This window comes from Magnolia sinica, chromosome 14, assembly GCF_029962835.1.
Source record: "Magnolia sinica isolate HGM2019 chromosome 14, MsV1, whole genome shotgun sequence".
Lineage (NCBI taxonomy): Eukaryota > Viridiplantae > Streptophyta > Magnoliopsida > Magnoliales > Magnoliaceae > Magnolia > Magnolia sinica.
In genome coordinates, this window is record NC_080586.1 from 48,390,816 (window position 1) to 48,404,200 (window position 13,385).

A 13,385-nucleotide genomic window follows, 5' to 3' on the forward strand; every position below is an offset into this window, starting at 1 on the left:
CTCCTTGGCCTACAAAATTCATGGCCCGGACGCTGTGGAGTGGTTTACGGGACGCTGGTTCCATATGTTGTGGTTTGTCTCCATGAAGAACAACAGAGCAATGTGATCCTCTTCCTCTCCTTTCTTTTCGGACACCTTGGGAGGAATCAAAATTCCCTTCTCCTTATTTTGGATGGCTTGGATTTGAGGTAGGTTCCCAAGTCCGGTCGTCCTATGACGTGGTGGCTTAGGGTGTGTCCGATTTTATCATTTGGTAGTGTTTCTACGTAAGGAATTGGCCTCGAGTTGTTGTGGGGTTGGTGGGACCCACTTATGGGGATCTTTGGTCAGATCTACACCGTTCATTTACCTCGTGCGATGGTGTTAGGTTGTGAGCCAAGATTTGGGATGGATCTAAGTCCTAGGTGGGCCACATGTTGTAGCAACGTGGGAGTGAAAGCCATTGTCAGGTCCAGTTGCGTCGTCCGCTGTTACGGCATGAGGACGAATGTCCTTTCCATTTTTTTGTTCAAAACAGGTGGGGTCCCTTGCGATGTCCGTTTGAGAAATCCATTCCCTCCATCAGCTCCTGCATGTCGTGTTGGCCCATGGCGTCGAGTATGAAGTGGATCTGATCTGTAAGTGGGCCACACGCTCAACCAATGTGCGGACGACACTCACCATCGAAGAAAACCCACTTCCCACGTGTGCTTGGTGCCATGCATGGCACATCTATTTACAAATTTGCCCTTTATTTTGTCTAAATTAGCTTCTATCATCTGTAACTCGCAACTTTATTGTCCAAACAAGGTGAAATTTGACAGGTGATCATTATTTTTCACGCTCTCTCGACAGGTTAAATTTGGGCCCTAATCCATCAAGGATGACCAAGGTGCTCCTTTAGTGCTAACACACTTCGTAATTCAAAATAACATGTGTATACCTTTGATTGATAAGTTACCGGGTGGTTTGGACCTAGACCCTAAGATCTTCATGATGATCAGTTTACCATGATGTTCGCGTGGCCCATCTGGCGGATCTAAACATGACAGATGGTCATATGACTTGCTAAAAATAAGGGGACTTGATGGTTAGCACTCTGATCATATATGTAAGTGGATGTACGGTCAGTTTCGTAAATAGATGGACATAAAGCATGTTTCTGGAGTAATTAGGGGTAGAACAAGTACATTGTTAGATTTAAGTGACTTGTTCACATGTATAAATTCCTCAGATTGCAGTTCTAAGGGTGGATCAAGTAGATTCATATGGGGTGAACAAGATGAACAGATCAAAATCTTGATATGATAAGTGTACGGACGAATGTAGAAGTTAAGTATCTAGTTTACTATAATCTAAGGGCTGAAATTTGACGTGTATGGTTAATTTATGATAATTAGGCATAGTATAAAATTTCACATGAATTGAATCATGAGAACCATGTGATTTGGAATTCTGGAGTATAGGTTAATGACATTTTCATAATTATTGTTGATTTGAGAGTTTTGTGAAATCTAATGGGTCTACATGGTAGTAGGCATGTTTCTAAGTAATTCTTATAAAAGAACTTATATTAAATCATTATGGATGAATGGTTATTTGTAATTTCATTTAAGGAAAAGTGCTTACGTCAAATCACATGATGGGTGGTCTTGTCTTGAAATTAACGGTCAAATGGCTTAATCTATTGAATGGGGATCATTTTCAATTGTCAAATTTACGTTAGAGTATAGATGTAAGGTTAAAGTAGTTAGATTTGTATCCTACATGTGTACATATTAAGTAAATTTCTTGGTAACGCTCGAGAACTTTCAATACTCGGGTATTGAAATGTTCGTGTAACACCTCGAATTTCGAGGGTCAAGCAAAGGCTCAACTCCCGAGATCCGTCGCATCACTTATGCAACATAAATAATGATGATTGAATGTTGTCCATATTAGTGCATTAAACATGAATGAGATTACACTAAATCAGGATATCATACTCCATAGACAATTAGATCACGCAAGTGGAAGACTGTGATAAATATATAAAGCATATGAGTGATTGTAAGTCCCCAGAGTATGAACATGTCACCAGGTTAAATAATTACATTTATAGTTTCAAAATTTACAAAATGATACAATGTAATGGCATCTAATTCGTATCCCTGTAACCCCGGCGATGCAACTCTAGATCTACATAGACCCGCCAGAGAGTTGCAGGTAGGAGAACTCCTCCTCGTCGTCATAAAAGTTAGGCTCCATCTCGTAAGCCTCGCCATCACCTACAACTATAACAAAATCTGGTTGGTGTTTTAAAACACCATCCCAAAGTGGGAGTGAGTGATCAACCACTACCAAAAAAATGAGCAAAGGATACAGATTATAGAAGCATTTTGCTAAGGATATAAACCGTAGCTAAATTGCTATAGATTTAATCCGTAGCAAAAGAAAAGTATCCCACCTAGAGTTGGATGGTCTCCTAAGAGCCTCCATGGGGGCCACTGATGTTTATTTATTTTATCTAAACTGTCCATCCATTTTGAAAGATAATTTTTGTGCTGAACCAAAAAATGAGGCAGATCGAAGGCTCAAGTAGACCACACCAGAGGAAATAGTGGATATCAAGTCCCTAGCATTTATGTTTGGTGTGGTCTACTTGGGCCTTCGATTTGCCTCGTTTTTCATTTAATGACCTATAATTATATTTTAAAATTAATGGACAGATTAGATAAACCACATACATCACGGTGGGCCCCCACGGGCCCATGATAGGACCGTCAATACATTGACGGTACTCAACATACCAGCGGGGTGGGTTATTTTGGGGTAAAAATCTCGAAATCCCTCTGGCACGTCACTTTCCCTCTTCCTCCATCTCTTGCTCCCTCGTCCTCTCTCTCTCTCTCTCTCTCTCTCTCTCTCTCTCTCTCTCTCCTTCTCTCTCAATCTTGCTGCCACTCCGGAGGGCCCCAAATCCGATGACCCATCTTTCCAGCGAGCATCCCTTAAGTTAATCCCTCACCATTGTTGGTATGTCTCTCTCAAACATTGAATGTTCAAGCCCTAATCTAAAGATTTCCATATTTTTTGTTTTTGTTTTTTGTTTTGTTTTATTTTTTTTTCATTTTTTTTAATTTATATTTCCTCATCTGTAGATCTGGATATGATATATATATTTTTCATATATTTTGGATTTTTTTCTATTTAGGATGGGTTTATAGGTGGATGGGTTATGCCTCAAAAATATCCTTCATAGGACAAGCTTAGCCCTTAGATTAGTGTCATTAAGATAGATGGCTACAAAGGGAGATACCCGAATGACTCACATTCGACTGAAAGAAAGGGTTGCAAGATTGGTCCTTTGGATATTCCGCCGAGGGATATTAGTAGAAGATGTTGTGATAAGGTACTGGAGCCATGATTATTTTGAGATTAAAACAATATTCTGGGAATGCAATCCCTATTTCACACCACATCTTTCAGGAGCGATTAGTGTTTCATTTTGTTTGTATGTAAAATTGGAAATTCTCCCTAGCAATATCTGATTGTTACAACCAATAGGTGCATGTTCTCCAAGCAGGGAAGCTTGAGAACTTGCTTCCACTGGTAGGCCAATGGAAAATTGAATCATTTCTAGCAATGTGTCAATTACACGATTTCCTATCATGTACCCACTAACAAAGAAAGCCATTATGGATGTCCTGTTCTTTGCTTCTTATCCTTCAATCATGTTACTTATTGCTATGTTGAAATGGAAATTTGCATATTGTAAGGGATTTCTAATGGAGTTCTAAGTGCAAATTTCTCTATTGATTTATAGAGTAAGGAGGTTAATCTATTCCAACCTACTAGCGAATTTATACCCATGATCAATGAGGTAAGGCTCAGTCACAAATACACACAGAAATGGGTCTTTCTCCTGTTAAATATGCCGATCATGCTTTCGAATGGCAGGTTTTTTGTTCCCTCATTGAAGAGACAAAAGGAATAGAAGGCACAAAGGTTGAGAACAATAAGTTTTGCATCTCTGTACATTAACGACTTGCACGTGAGAATGTAAGGGCTAATTCAACAAACACCTGAATTAAGATTTTGTATTATTTCCAAATTGCGAACTTTTAGTTATTTTTGAAGTCATCAATGTGAAATCTTGTATTGTCCCTAATTCTCAGAACTGGACTACTGTTGCACAATGTGTCCATGACATCATAACAGACTATCCATGCCTACGACTAACGCATGGGTGGGAGGTAATATCTAAAGTAGTGATTAGTGATCTTTTCATTCTCCCTTTGGGAACTTTCACCTGTTTTCTTTCTATGATGATTGTAATTGGGCCTAGTCCCATCTTTTTCTTGTTGATTGTAATTGGACCTTCACGTGTTCTTGATTGGTAATAAAATCTACTCACCTTCCTTTTTTTGTGGTTCTTTGGAATTGATAATCCATTTTTATTTTTTACAAGCAGTGAAAATTTTTATTCAAGGAGAAAATCAAAATACAAGGTTAATATAGATCCAAACACAAGGTAGATATATTAACACTTGACTTAGCAAGCACATATGACAAAACTTATTCTATTTATTTTCTTGTAGAGTATGTGTAAAATTGCAGAGGAATCCAGTCCTTTATCTACTAACACTAGCCATTGGTGCACTGTGTATGGTAAGAAACTCCATATTCTGCTGTTTTGTCATGTTCTACCCTAAAATAATGCATTTTGAGAGAGAGAGAGAGAGAGAGAGAGAGAGAGAGACCATTACAGTTTAAAATTTTGTCCAAACTAACACGTGTAGCTTGATAAGTATCACTTCTTCTTCTTACTTATTTATTATTTATTTATTTATTTTAATTCTTTGATCCCAAGAATATGATTCTTTTTTAATTTATTCTCAGTATAATTCTAAATTAGTGAATGTAAAACTCACATCGACATGGGTGATACTTAGTGGGTATCATCTGATACTGAATTTAAACCAGCCATTACATTCTCTGGCACATATATTTTTTAACTGTCGAATACAAGATACAACTTTGTATAATGATTGCTAATATAAGAAATAGAAGAGACTAGTTTCCATGGGCTTGGTGGATCAGGAGAAACCCACTTAATGACATTATTGAGTCGTCTTCAATCATCCAAAGGAGATACCACACACAAACCCTTCCGAAGAGCCAATGTTTCCATCTGGTTGATAATAATCCTTAAGATCTCTACCTCAAAAATCAGGTAGTCTCATCCTCAAATGGACCAAAATGTACTAGTCATCGAGAGGTAATTTCATCATGGCTTTGATATGCTCTTTTTACAGGATAATGATGAAAATACAAAGAAAGCTAAGGGAAAATGTGATATTTCAGGTGGCTTTGACATGCTTTATATATATATAAGATAATGATGAAAATACAAAGAAAGCTAATGGAAAATGTGATATTTCAGGTGTGCTGTGTCACAACCATTTTAGTTTTGTGTTGCTTAGTATAGAATTTCATACACTTGGGAATAACTTGGATGTATCTCTTTTTGCAGATGAGACAAACTGTCCATTGGCAAAAATAAGGATGAGATGAAGATGCATATAAGCTTAACTTATCTCAACTTCATAACTCAATTCTTCAATAGTCTGTCAATCAAAATCGTGCATTGGATCTATTGTAGTTCAATTGAACTATTGTAAATCTTCAATCAAACCAATTTAGGCCCTTGATGTGGTCTATATATTCAATCTGAACAGTTGGTGAGCCTAACCTTCAATCTGTATGATTAATGCAGTATAGATCTTCATTTATCAGTTCATCTCTTGCAATTGACAAGAATTTTGTTCTTTTAATTGGTTGGAAGTGTCTGATTTTTAATTGGTTGATTATTTGTTCCAATGCAAACTAGTAAATATGCAGAATTGCACTTGTCATTTTGTTTTCCTTTCAAGTATCCAGTGCTAGATGCTAATATCTTAGTTATATTAGTTACATAAGGCACATATGCATGAGATCCAAACCGTTCATCTATTATACCTAACTGTGGATACTTCATGTGTTTGAAATCATAAAAACCAGATGATCCAGAGCCATGCCACTATTTTATAAGCTTTTCTTTTTCTTTTTCTTTTTCTTTTTTGTTGAATGTGAGTTCTTTATGAATTATTCCTATTTTGATGTACTTCTGACCAATCAACCCAAATGATTGATTTCTCATGTTGTAGATTGTTGAAGCTGCATGTTGAATTCTAATCTCGAAGGCTTTAAAACCTGAGCCCTCCTTCCACCAACAATTCCATCTCACCATTCGGCATTCTTGCCAGACATAGCATCAACCCTTGTGTCACCCCATTTGCATAGGAGCCACGTCCACTAGTGTAAGGAGACAGTTGCATTGCCTTAACATGTAAGCATTGACACATGTATCATTCAATTATAAGATAATTAACTGACATTCACCCGCCCCTGTTTAGTAGTTGACTATAGTTGGACTATTCCAATTATCTGATCAGTTTGATGCCACTGGATAAATTAATCTTTTGTGTTGCTTATTGTTTTTGTAACTTATTATCCAGTTGTAATTTTGGAATGACAACAATCTATAATTTGTAGCTAAATTGGTTTTCTTTGGAATTTTTCATTGGAATTCTGATTTCATTTGGAATTTTAATTTCATTGTTGTATTTTTCTTTAGTCCATTGTTTGGGTTTTCTTCTATCTTCATTACTTCCATTTTCTCAATCCCTTCTTTGTTTTGGCAGATTAAATAGAGAAGAAAAGAAGGAAAAGCAAAAAAAAATATGAATGCCGGGCTTTTCATCTTCACCCTGACTGTTGCATTTGTTCACTTCCTCCTCTAATTTGTAGGTAGGATTGTCTGATCAGCGAGGTTTTCTATATCCGTGTATATCCATGGTGGAACCAACTGATTAATGGTTACAGATGTGTCCAACTTTTATAGAAGATAACAGCATGGAGCATTGCTGCACTGGGCACCAAAAGTATCCTCTGTCTCAGGGTGGATTGTTGGGCACACCATTTATAGAAGATAACAACATGGAGCATTGTACTTTACAACTATCGCGGAAACAAACTACACTTGTTTCAATTTTGGGTCTTTGACTTCTTCAGGGTTAGTTTATAGTTTTAACGACTTGACTCAAAATCCATTTAATAGTAGAAAACTTACAGTGTTCTTCATACTCTTATGAGATAGATTGTCATGTATTTGTTCGTGTTGTTACATGTGAATGAACAAGCAGGAATCCATCATCCATGTGGGACAAATTGGTTTTCAATAAAATAAGAGAAAAACTTGGAGGACGGGTCCTTTCTATTTGCTTGTTGGAAATTATGATGGTAATAATTTTTCGAATGAATTGCATGAACAGGTTTTCTCCACTAAGGTTTGTCCATGTGTCCTTGATGGTGATTCATTTCTTGATGAAACCCATGAAGGTGTTTACATAAATTTGTCTCTCCATCTTTGGTTATGTTTTCTTACCTATGCATGATTGTGTTTTAGTAGATGATCCTAGTTGTTGATTGGACTTTTCCTCACTGTTTGGAAAAAATCTGCGAGTGCTAAATCAATTGTTGGTAAATGGATTACAAGGCCTGTTTGGATGCTGAAAATTCCTGTAAATGCAGGCTATAATTGATTAATAGCTTTTACTTGCATTTGAAAATCTTCCATTGGTGGGCCCACATGTTGTGCTGGTCTGATGATCGAAACCATCTATGTTTTGGGTCCTATGTTATAAGTGAAACTATCAGCAGTTTACACTGAATATGTTTAACCTCTTCTACTTGGGTTCCTCTTCTTATTCACTTTTATAGATATGTACAAGTTTCTCTCTGTTATAATTTGGGATTGATTTTTTCCCCCCTTCATTTGGTGCATCATTTGCAGATATTGGAAGGACTTCTTAAATTGCTAGAGAACAAGGAATGTGCTGACTACAAAAGCAAGTAGGTATCTTGGTTGAATTGTGATAACGAATGATCTTTTAAGAAGCTACTTGTAACTCTTTTTGCGTATACAATGTATTTGGAGATGGAGTCGAAAGGGAAAGAGTTACTCAAATGCAGTGCGATATGGAAGAACTTCATAGGAAGTATTTGGAGATGAAGTTAAAGCTCAAGTTTGAACAGGTTCCTTTTTAGTAATTCTTAGGACAGGTTCCTTTTTAGTAATTCTTAGGACAGGTTCCTTTTTACCTTCTATTCCTTCATGAAATGATCTCTTAAATCCTTTCTGTTTGTTATGATCCCATGAATATGATGATCTATTTTAGGATGAAAAGATTCATTTGGAGTTGGAAAAATTGTTTGCCATTCATGAGGAGTTGTTGCTGTAGGAATTGGATGTTGCAAAAGAACAACTTAAGAACCTGCAAAAACATCAAGAAGAGCTGGGAATGAAATCAAAAGCGGATATTAAACTTCTTGTTGAAGAAGTTAAACATGCTAGATTGGAAAGTTTTAGGAGAGGCTTGAGCAAAGTGAAGTATTGTTTATTTAGAAATGTGAATGTAAGATGCATTGTATGATTTGATTGCTATTTGTAATAAATGCATCGCTTTTTGTTCCTGATTGCATTTTATGTACTATTCCTATCAGCATTAATTGTATTTTCTTAGATGAGTTGATCAATCATAGCAGGTTGTTGGAATGGTAAAAGACACCATTGTTATATATATATATATATTATTTATTATTTTTTTTAAAAAATAGCTATGGATTTTAGCTGTAGCACTTGTTCTAAAAACCGTAGCAATTGCTAACTTAGCATATTGCTACGGATTTAATTCCACTTTTAGTTACAAATATTATCCGTAACTGTAGGTACATTTCGCTACAGAAAGTATAGCTACAGATTATAGCCATAACTATTGGTATCTATTACTACGGATTTAATCCGTAGCAGACTTTTAGCTACCCCACCAATTGCTATGGACGTGCTACGGACTATAACCGTAGCAATAGGCCTTTAGCTATGGTTTTTATCCGTAGCCTTTGCCCTTTTTTCTTATAGTGAACTCAGTGGAGCTATAAGGCAAAGGTTAACATGTTATCAATTCAGTCAATCAGTAATGATAAGGCAATACAGTAATCATATCCTAAGTACTCTTGTTAATGCAATAATGGTATGCGATAATGATGCATGCCCTCGCATGCACTCCCTCAGCAACATCATCTCACGATCGCGCATGCACCACTCCGGACACGTACGCTTCCTCGCCAAAGCACATGCAATGCAGTGCATGGTCGTGTTTGCCAATATTTAATTAGGCTTATTCATACAGCAGATTCAGGAAGCTAAGGTACCTCCCTTTATATCATTTACCCAAACAATGATCCATCTAGGGTTGTCAATCCTAGTTAATCACATACGATAGGCAAGTTATAGGGCAACATCACCCCTGATTGAAAAGCAGTGGATAGGCAAGTTCAGGTCGCTATGGAGAGGCTTGTCACCTCAGCATAGGCCTAGTTTATACTCAAGGTCACTACGGAAAGGCTCGTCACCTTAGCGTAGGCCGACAACTCGAATACAGTGTCCCATACCACCGTATTCGGCTCACGAGTTTGTATTGCTCACTGGACACTACGGGGAGGCTCGTCACCCTAGCGTAGGCCGATAGCTCGACCACAGTGTCCCATACCACCATGCTCGGCTTATGAGTCTTAGCGGATTGTGGTACCAAGGTTAAATGGGCTTTGCATTTGTAAGTGATACCTTAGATTCAAGCAGTAACATCCATACATGGTAAACATACATTAGGCCAATCGGGTTGCTTGACAAGCTCGACTAGTACGAGCACACGTTAAATAAATCGACATGGAGCGCATACGCACTCCTCGTGGCCTAACCACTGTCGATAATCACCATATGACTTGGATTCATCGAACGTATCCGTTGTGGCGAAACTAGGTTAGCCACTGATCGTACACCGTTACCGATTGCCTAGACCACGTATTAATCCCAATCATACTTAAATACATTAGGCATTCATATGTGATTGTCAAAACAGCATGCGACAACCAATTCAAATATAAATCTCATTTGAGCATTTTAACAAACACATAGTGCACATGTTATCATACATAAGCATTTCATCCATAAATCACGTAGTAGCGAGATATGTTACATGAAGGAATCTTAACTATAGATATGGTAATTGAGAATCCTATCTCAATGCCCTAATTAAATACATTTCAACATGCAACTTCTCATTCAAACACTTAGACCACAAATATCAACATACATGTAATAAATTAGTTATAACACATATTATAGTAAATCCTTTCACAAAGGAGTTGTCACACATACAACAATCATGTATTCTCAATCAATAATCATGGCAAGCACAAATCATAATTCCATATTCATTCAAACATTTCAACAAACACCTAGAATGCATTATATTCAACATAGTTCATATATATGTGTAATACACAGACAACATCGTATCTAAGTACATGTGGCAGCAATCAAGTCAGTCATAAATCATTAACTGACATTGAAAGCCTTGAAAACTATAACCTAAATGTTTATAGTTCGCACCTTTCGTCAGTTTACCCATCACGAACTCGGTTCGTACACAACGACTTTGTCTACATCACAACAGCTACCTAATCCTTGAAAGAGGTTAGTTATTTCACCGATTTCTTTATTTGGATTCTTAAAACAGATTAGGGTTAGGATTTCTTACCCAAAAATGAAGTCAGAATCGATGGTGTAGCGATATGGGAGAGATGATTCGGTACGTGCAGTGGTGGGAATGAATCCCGGCAACTAACTCCTGATCTCTCTCTCTTCTCCTCACTCTTTCCTCCTCTTTTCTCTCTTCTCTCTCCTAGGGTTAGAAAAATTCGTATGGAATGAGAGAGGGGTGGGTTAAGGGTCTTATATAGGCCCAGAACTGGTTCAAATGGCCCCAAGGCAATGGTATACTTAGGGTATAGCCAAAAGGCATCTGTTTCAGGCCAACGGAGCTCATCTGGAGGTCCATTACCTGCATACGGTCTGTAGAAATCTCCCTGATAATGAATCCATGCCAAGTTAAGGTTTCGGTCCGATCGAATTAGTGGATGGATCGTGGGGGACCCACTTCAGTTCAACGGTCACCCTTACTCGATCAGGGCCACAAGTACACTAACATGTGTAGGAAAATTTCCCTGATCCAAGGGTATAGTTGGGTTAGAATCTGATGGTCCGAACCCTTAAATTTGGCATGCAAGTGAACGGCCCAATTTACTTAAATCTGAGTTCATTTTTCAAAGATATTAGCGTTTCTCACACACTTTACTCAGGGCTCTAATTGTGCGTTTCTTGATACTATTCGGGCTTGATTCCCGTGATGGTTGTCAAGCCTAGTAAGGTGGTCATAACTTATAGTTTCGCAGTTATCAGACTTTCGACGTGCGGACCAGGTCCGATATGAACTTTCAATGTGCTCCTGAGAGTAACTGGGTTTTGAGATTTCTCCTAGGTTTTTAGGTAATGTAGAGTTAGTGATTCTACTGATTTTGGGTCTTGCAGTTCATATAGAAAGTGGTTCAAGATAATCTACTAATTAATTTAGTTTAGTACTTAATTAATTTTCATCTAATTTCTACATAATTTGACCCTTAGTGATTTCTGCCTGAAGTGGTACTTGGGTCTTTGTACCGATTTTTCTTAGACGTTACAATCTACCCTCCTCAAAGAAAAATTTCATCCTCGAAATTAGTACCTTTTCGTACTTCTCAAGAATCTGAGAGTAGTTCTTAAGGACCTCGGCTTCTGTTTCCCAAGTAGCCTCTTCCTCAGTTTGGTGTGTCCATAGTACCTTCACAAGCGGAATAACTTTACTACGTAATACCTGTTCTTTCCTGTCTAGGATACACATTGGTCGCAGTACATAAGTACATCTTCACTCAACTATACCTGCTCCCATTTGATAATGTGGGAAGGATCGAGAATGTATTTCTTCAGCATCGATATGTGAAATATGTTGTGCACGCCTGCGAGTGGTGTGGGCAAAGCAAGGCGGTACGCTACCACTCTCACTTGATCTAGAATCTAGACCAGACCAATAAATTGAGGCGTGAGTTTCCCCTTCCTGCCAAATCGAAGGACTCCCTTCATGGGGAAAACCTTAAGAAACACATGGTCCCCAACCTGAAACTCTAGCTATCGTTGTCTCGTATTGGCGTAGCTCTTCTGTCTGCTCTATGCTGCAAGAAGTCGACGCCTGATAATATCGATCTTCTCTGAGGTCACCTGCACTAACTCTGGGCCAATCAATCTCTTCTCGCTAACCTCTGCCCAGTAATGCGGTGCTCTACATGGCCGCCCATATAATGCCGAGTAGGGAGTCATGCCATTGCTTGCCTGAAAGCTGTTGTTATAAACGAACTCAGCATAGGGAAGACAGTCATCCCAACTGTCTTTGAAATCAAGCACACATGCCCACAACATGTCTTTCAACACCTGATTTACCCGTTCCATCTGCCCATCCGTCTATGGTGGAACGCGGTACTGAACTTCAGTTTCACACCCATCGCTTCCTTGATACGAGTGCAGAAGATAGATGTGAATCGCGTGTCTCGATCTAACACGATCTCCATAGGCACTCCATGCAGACGTACTATCTCCTTGATGTACAACCTGGCCAAATCGTGTGCTGAGTTTGAGACTCTAATTGGGAGGAAATGAGCCGATTTCATCAATTGGTCCACAATCACCCAAATAGAGTCATGTCCCTTCCTTGTCTTCGGTAACCCTGAGATGAAATCCATAGAAATGAAATCTCATTTCCATTCAACTATGGGCATGAGCTGAAGTAAACCAGGAGGTCGGCGATGTTGAGCCTTGACCTGCTGGCACGTGAGACAATGGGATACATAGTCTGCTATGTGGGCCTTCATATTGTCCCACCAGTACGAACGCTTCATATCTCGATACACCTTCGTACTACCAGGATGCATCGTCATCTTCAAGTTGTGAGCAGCTTCGAGAACTTTCCTTCTTAAGTCATGAAGATTTGGGATGCATAGGCGGCCATGATAACGTAAACCCCCATCCGTACCAACTCTCCATTCTGAGTCTTCTTCGTCACTAGCTTACCTTTTCAACTCTGTCAACCCTTCATCTTCCTTCTGAGCCATAATGATTTGGTCATCGTTAAGTGGCTGTACACGAATATGTGTGACGCTCTCAAATGGCTCCTCTATCGTAAGCTTCTGCTCAAAATCTCGTACAAATTCGACCATGTTCCATTCCTCTATCATTAGCGGAGCTGCAAATGCTATCGTCTTCTTGCGGCTCAATGCGTCTGCCACAAGGCTGGACTTGCCAGGATGGTAGGAGATGTGAGGCCTGTATCCTAGCTCGTACTGTTCCGTAGGCTTTCACGGTCCTCCCAGTCGAATTCTGGCAACTCGCGATTTGT

The 13,385-nt window shown here is 38.6% G+C and overlaps 1 long non-coding RNA gene across 2 annotated transcripts; it reads left to right on the plus strand.

Annotated features, from left to right (window-relative positions):
- Positions 1-3,140: 3,140 nt before the first annotated feature.
- LOC131225456 (uncharacterized) lies at positions 3,141-4,957 on the plus strand. 2 transcript variants are annotated; one of them, XR_009161359.1, is made up of 5 exons: positions 3,141-3,841; positions 3,919-4,020; positions 4,137-4,214; positions 4,433-4,492; positions 4,560-4,957. It is a non-coding gene; the product is annotated as an uncharacterized LOC131225456 (long non-coding RNA). The 2 variants fall into 2 exon arrangements; XR_009161358.1 differs by having other exon boundaries at positions 3,919-4,012.
- The last annotated feature ends 8,428 nt before the right edge of the window (positions 4,958-13,385 follow it).